This window comes from Pseudorasbora parva, chromosome 22 (genome assembly GCF_024679245.1).
Source record: "Pseudorasbora parva isolate DD20220531a chromosome 22, ASM2467924v1, whole genome shotgun sequence".
NCBI classification, from domain to species: domain Eukaryota; kingdom Metazoa; phylum Chordata; class Actinopteri; order Cypriniformes; family Gobionidae; genus Pseudorasbora; species Pseudorasbora parva.
In genome coordinates, this window is record NC_090193.1 from 4,120,019 (window position 1) to 4,126,515 (window position 6,497).

A 6,497-nucleotide genomic window follows, 5' to 3' on the forward strand; every position below is an offset into this window, starting at 1 on the left:
AGAAAGTGACACTGGATAACAATGGACGACAAACAGCAGATTCTTGCTTCTAAGCATGTGGCTGTTGTCACACGAAGACACGAGTTAAGGCTGCATACAGGAAGGAAAAAGACAGCCGAAAATGCAGGGCGATTCTTGTGAGAAAAAGTGACGATTCTCTGTCAACCAATCAACAATCTGCAGTGAGTCCCAGCGGTTCAAAGTGAAGTCTTTGTTGTATATTTGTTTCAGCTAGTTGTTATAATTAACAGTGTATTGAAATATCAAAACAGATTACTTTTACTTTAAAAATGCCCAATAAAGCACTCAAAATACTACTTAAATCATTACTATTACTTTCCAACCTTATACAAAATTATACCATTTAGAATCACCACAAGAGAATAAAGTGCTGGATATTTTGAGCTATTTGAGTTGCCGTAGTTTGCTGTAGATCTCAAGCAATGCTGGATAATGTAGTCTTCCAGTGAGCGCCAGGTGTATCAAAACCTGTGTGTAGACAGGTTAAGCGTTACAGTAAACGACACAAACAACATTTACATCTTATTTGTGGAAATTAGTCGAACAGGGTCATCAAATGCATATTATTTTGTTTTGAAATCTCCTACAACAGGTTAACAAGCATCAAAGGTTAAAAAAACACTTTTATTGGTCAGCGGTCAATGATTCGTTGGATGGATCAGTCGCTCTAAATCCCTCCATTCTGTGAGCTACTCTGCTCTGATTGGTCAGACGGCCCAGTCTGTTGTGATTGGTCTAACGCTTACAGCGCACTAGAGGTCTTCACGGGGCACCCGAGACCCGTGGACCCGGGATCCGACCCGGGACCCGTACGGGTTCGGGTCTATATTTTAAATGGTCAGCCGGGTCCGGGTCGGGTCCTAATCTATTACTTCGGGTCCCGGGTCTGTTAATGTTGTAGCCTATGTAATACGTCAATCGGACTCGGAGAACACCTGGCCGTGAGAGTCAGAGCGGCTTGTGTGTTTTGTGTAACTTACAAATTGCTAAATTAGGATAAGAAAAGTGTGAGCCGGGAAATGAGGTTTAGAAATACACAACATCAACAAAAACTCAAGCTCTCTCTCTCTCTCTCGTTCCCGCTCTCTCAGCCGTTTAGAAAGCGGGCATTTAATGCATGCGAGCAGTAATAATGTACTCAAGAATATATTTCAAATCAGCAACAAGAAATGATGAGTGAATTAAGCATGCTTGGAACAATTAACGTTACAGAGGAATATTGTAATACATCACAATCAAGGTACAAGGAAGGGAGACAACGGCTATATATCATTAGGTAGGCTGACTGAGACAAAGTTATTTTTTGCAGCTTGTTTATTAACTTGTTAACAGCAGTTTATTGTGTAATTTATGAGACAATCGGGTCCAGTCGGGTCTGTGTCTTCCCCGCGGGTTCGGTTCCGGCTATCAAATAAAAGACGGGTCCATGTCGGTTCCGGGTACTATATTTTTGGCATTTCTCGGATCTGCACGGGTCCGGGTCCAGTTTTTGAAATAATAGACGGGTCCGGGTCGGATCTGTGTTGAACATTGCGGGTCTCTTCGGGTTCGGGTGCGAATTTTTGGACCTGTGAAGACCTCTACAGCGCACACTGGAAACAAACGCCCATTACCATAAACTTCAGTTCCAGACACTTCCTAAAGATGACGTTGATTTTACCATATCAATCCCAGCGCGAGTCCAATGATGAAACATTGGAAGTTCTAGTAATTCAACCTGAACCTCCACCGCTTGGACGACTTGAGCAGTTTCTCAGTGATACAGGACTAATCTGAGATACATTATGAGATGTTGAAGCTGTAATTCCTCATCATCAGCATTAACAAGAGTACGTCCATCAACAAACCATGTGTGTGTTTCTCATTTACTGTGGAGCACCAGCACTAACGTGAATGACTGATGTATGACAGTAATAACATGAGTTACGTACACAATATAAAAATATATATGCATCAATAATTAATAATACTCACAGGTTGTGATTCTGAGGCTGGTCTAAATAAACTAAGCACTGGTCTAAGTACTGACCCATCTTTCAAGAGCAAGCATTTTGCGACCCTCACGTTCAAGTCCTGAGATTTGAGAAGTAGTCGTCAGTAAAATGACGTGTCTGAAGACAGGACAAAGGAGGTCTTTAACCTTGCGCACAAGGAGATCTGTTTTCTCTCTGGAGAAGCATTCAGTTTTTCTGCTAGCAAATTTGGTCATGTAAATAGTGAATCGGCCATGGTGCGATTGAAAAACTGGCTTTTAAAGGGAATGGGAAAAGAGAAATTATTGGTTTATTGCACGTTATGCCTAAAACACACCCATGACTCATTAAGAGACGAGGGACAACACTTTTGGACCATGAGCTCGGCACGCCGACCCTTTTTTCTGCCGTTAAATTAGCCTAAGTGCACTTGCGCCATGAGCTTCAGACCATGAGCTCAGATCATTAAAATATCCCATTAACTTTATTTATCATGCACTTTCGACTTTACTTTTTGCAAAAGTTTACATTCACAAACAGTTGTATTACACACTGCATAAAAGGGAATATTCGAAAAGACATAGATGCACTTTAAATAAGTTTAGTTATGTGATGCTATAAAAACCGGGGTGTTATGTTCTCGATTGACAGCTGAGATGGACAGCTTCTCCGAGGGAAATAGTCACTGAGGCACCAACAGTCTTTTTTTCGGGATTTTCAGGAGAAGACTGGAGTTTCAACTTTGATTTCTACAACTGTTTATTTGGTACCTCGGCTCCACTTGCTCACTACTGCGCAGACTCTGGCTCTGACAGATCCTGTCAGTGCCATATTGGGACAACGGCAGCTTTATTGGCTGTAGTTGCAACAATGGAAGAAGGTGAAGGTTGCCACAGTCTATGGCCACTCCCCTGCTGGAAAAGCCAGCATTACTGGTCAGATATATTTTGATGCTGGGTTTTTTCTGCACAGCTTGTGCTAATGGTCATTCATTGGCAAGTTTAGCTGCAACAGAAAGCCATCTCTGGCTGAATTTAATGGACATCCTGCGGCGAGTTCAGAAGGACAAGATCTGTCTTTTATAGTGACCCCATTTTAGCCATCACACATATGGTTCTCAGATCTAATCTCTCTTCTGAAGAAACCTCCTTGGAGAATCCCAATCACAGACAATCTCTCTCATGTTCGGGGCTTGCTATTGCCCTACTGTCTAGAGATATGAAGACTATGGTCTGTTAACAGATGCAAATGAACAAAGACTTGGCTCGACTAAACTTTGAACGTGTAGTAAACAAGAACTTAAACATGAACAGAAACTCACCAACAGCAGGTGTATCTCCCGCCAGCGGCTGAAAGGCAACCCCAGCCGTTGTTGCACTTACTGTGGACAACCACGCACACACAGAAGAGCAAAGATACATGTCTAATATAGTTTGATAGTTGATAGTTTTAGATGGGCTGAAATGACAGGTAGGGTCAAAAGCCCCCCTTCAAAAGGGTCTAAGCCTGCTCCTGCGTGACACTGCGTTGATGGTCATACTTTTCTATTTCTGCAAATCCAACTATAGCCCCGTTTCCACCACAGGAACTTTACCCAGGAACTAGGAACTTTGGGTGGTACTTCGTGTGTTTAGACCGCAGGAACCAGGGTATAAATGAAGTTCCGGGTAAATATTTCCCCCTCCAAACGGCCCTGCTCGCGAGGTAGTACTTTTTCAAAGTTCAGGAACTTTCGAGGGCGGGACTTGGGCGCTGAACATGCTGATTGGTTTAGCTCAGGCAGCATTTTAGTTCAACCGGCATTTTTAAAAGTCTTTTGCGAGGTTCGTTCTGCGTTCAGTAAATATCAGTCTTTGCTCTCTGTCTGGTGGCGCGCGGTCGTCTCAGCCATCTCACGTTCAATGTCCGTAATAGCTGATAATAATATACATTGTCATTTTAAATCTAGCTTTACAAGCTTTCTGAATATGCTGCATGCTGCTGAATCTGCATATTAGTGCTCTTTTCTGTCGTTGTTAATTACCTCTTTAGTAAACCTATACATAACCAGCAAAAGCAGCACAGCTTGAATCTCTTCCATACTCGTTATTTTTTTTTTTTTCACCATGTAAACGACCTGACCGATTACTTTTAAGTGTGTGTCCTTACATGACGTGACGGCGCGCGGCGCGCTCATGTTGACAAGAGAGGAAAGTACATTTTTCTGAGGGGTAAACTTTTTATTTCGTAAGTTATGAAGATAATGTTGGAGTAATGACACAGCGTATATTGCCCCAGGCAGTTTTTACTTTAACTGCGCCTGACAGAAGATTTTTTTTTCTGAGATGATTATTACACTTTACAACAAATAGTTATAAATAATACTGTATTAGTCCTGGTGGCCGTTAAGAGTTGCTATGGCTACAGTAAACACACTCCAGCTTCTGGAGAAAACAGCGTTGACATTTTTGGTGCGGCAGACAAACTGCATGTGACAAAATGATTGCGATTGAAAGTCATCACATGTAAACACCAGATCGGTTTAGATAACGTCTCATGTAAACAGTTCACTAAATCTTTCAGTCGGTACACTTAAAAATTATTAATGTCCTTCACTGATTTGGAGGAACAGTCGCGCGCAGTCCTACATCACCGGACTAATTTGCCTAATCTTCTCGGAACTTTATCGCGGTCGAAACGCAGACAGCTGCAGGTCTGGGGGGGAGAAAAGTTCCTGTAAAAAAGTTCCTGGTACAAATTGTTCCGGGTAATTTTGGTGGAAACGGGGCTTATGATAGCACGAGCACGCCCTTATGGTGTGTCGTTCCACTGAAGCCTCATAAGGATGTGCTCATGCTATCATAGACGGAGGGTGGGAGAAGCTAGTGCCGTCTGCCAACGAAACTGCATGATTCAAAATGGCTTCAGACAATCTTCACACCCGAGGGTGTTCCCATTGCATCAACTACTGACGCAGCGTCTCCTTCCCTACCGAGGAACCAAAGTTACATGAGTAACTGACATTTATTTATCAAGTCGTGTTTTTGGATTCTTATTACTGTAGTTTTTGTTTGTTACTTGTTCAATAAATCAGCAACTGGGTTTCAATTTATCATGTGTCATGAGAGTTACATTATTAAAAACTGGCACAATATTTTTGGACATAACTTTGAACAGTGTAACTAATGTTAATAATAATTAATAATAATAATATTTTTATCATGTGTCATGAGTTACATTATTTAAAACTGGCACAATATTTTTGGACATAACTTTGAACAGTGTAACTAATGTTATACTATATTATTATAATATACATTAGTGACATTTCTACACAGTTGGATCCTTTAGGACACCTGTAAAGTACAAATTATAAAACTATGTGGTTACACTTTATTTTATACACTTTTTTTTAAGGTGGCCGTGTTACAGTAAAATTATGTATTTAAGTACTGAGTAATATTAATGTACAACATGTACTCACTATAGGGTTGGTGTGGTTCAGGTTAGCTGCATGCAATTAAACACAATTTATGTTAATTACTATAGTAACGTGTGTAACAAAAACACTGTAAAATAAAGTGTTACCAAACATTATTTCAGAATTTTCTCTGAATGTTCAAAACATCCAGTTTTCCCAATGTTTTAAAATGTTGTTTTTTCTTGGTTATACTTTATTAATGATAAGGGAGCATTCCATTGTGCAAACAAACGTTGTTTAAACAATAAATTATGTTTTGTTATTTTGTGCAAGAACATTTTTAAAGGCCAGATAGCTTTAAAAGGACATTTCATTAACATTAATGGAAGAATGTTTGTTTATAACTTTAAAAGAGCCTTGCCAGAACATTAGCCAAAGACAATATTGCCAAGACCTACAACCTGCTGTTCTTCTGCTCAGGATCGCCATTCATTAGACTTCTCTGAATCTCAATCTAATGAAAATTTATATTTTCCTTGATTAAATACAGAAATTAACACATGTGATATGTTGTATTAAAGCTCCGTTTAAAAGTAAATTTATGGTCATCATCAATATTACTTGGGGCAGATAGTGCTGAAAAAAATCCCATGTTATGAGTACAGCGTGTTCTATATCGCCCTTATTTGACTACAAACTGTGAGATGTTTCAGGCATGGGAAAATGCACAATGCACTCTTTGTCTCAACAACTTTAAACTCCCTTGGAGTTGTTGGTTTTGGAAAGTGCTACCTGTCTCCCTGAGTTAGGCTTTTGTGAGTCCTTGTCAAAACAGGATAAAGGGTCGACAAGTGCAACAAAAAGTGAGGAAGTGCCTTTGAAGTCAGTTCAATGTTAATGACCCTTTAATAAAATAAAATAAATCATTGTAATTGTGGCAGCCTACAGAGCAGACATGAGTTGTCCATGGAGGATCTTCTCCTAATATAAAGCAATGGAACAAACCATTGTATTCATGTAGATTTTTGCTACATAAGCATTACGTAACTGTCTGAAGTATTTTAGTTATGGTGTTAGTGTGAAACTCTTGGTATATGATACTG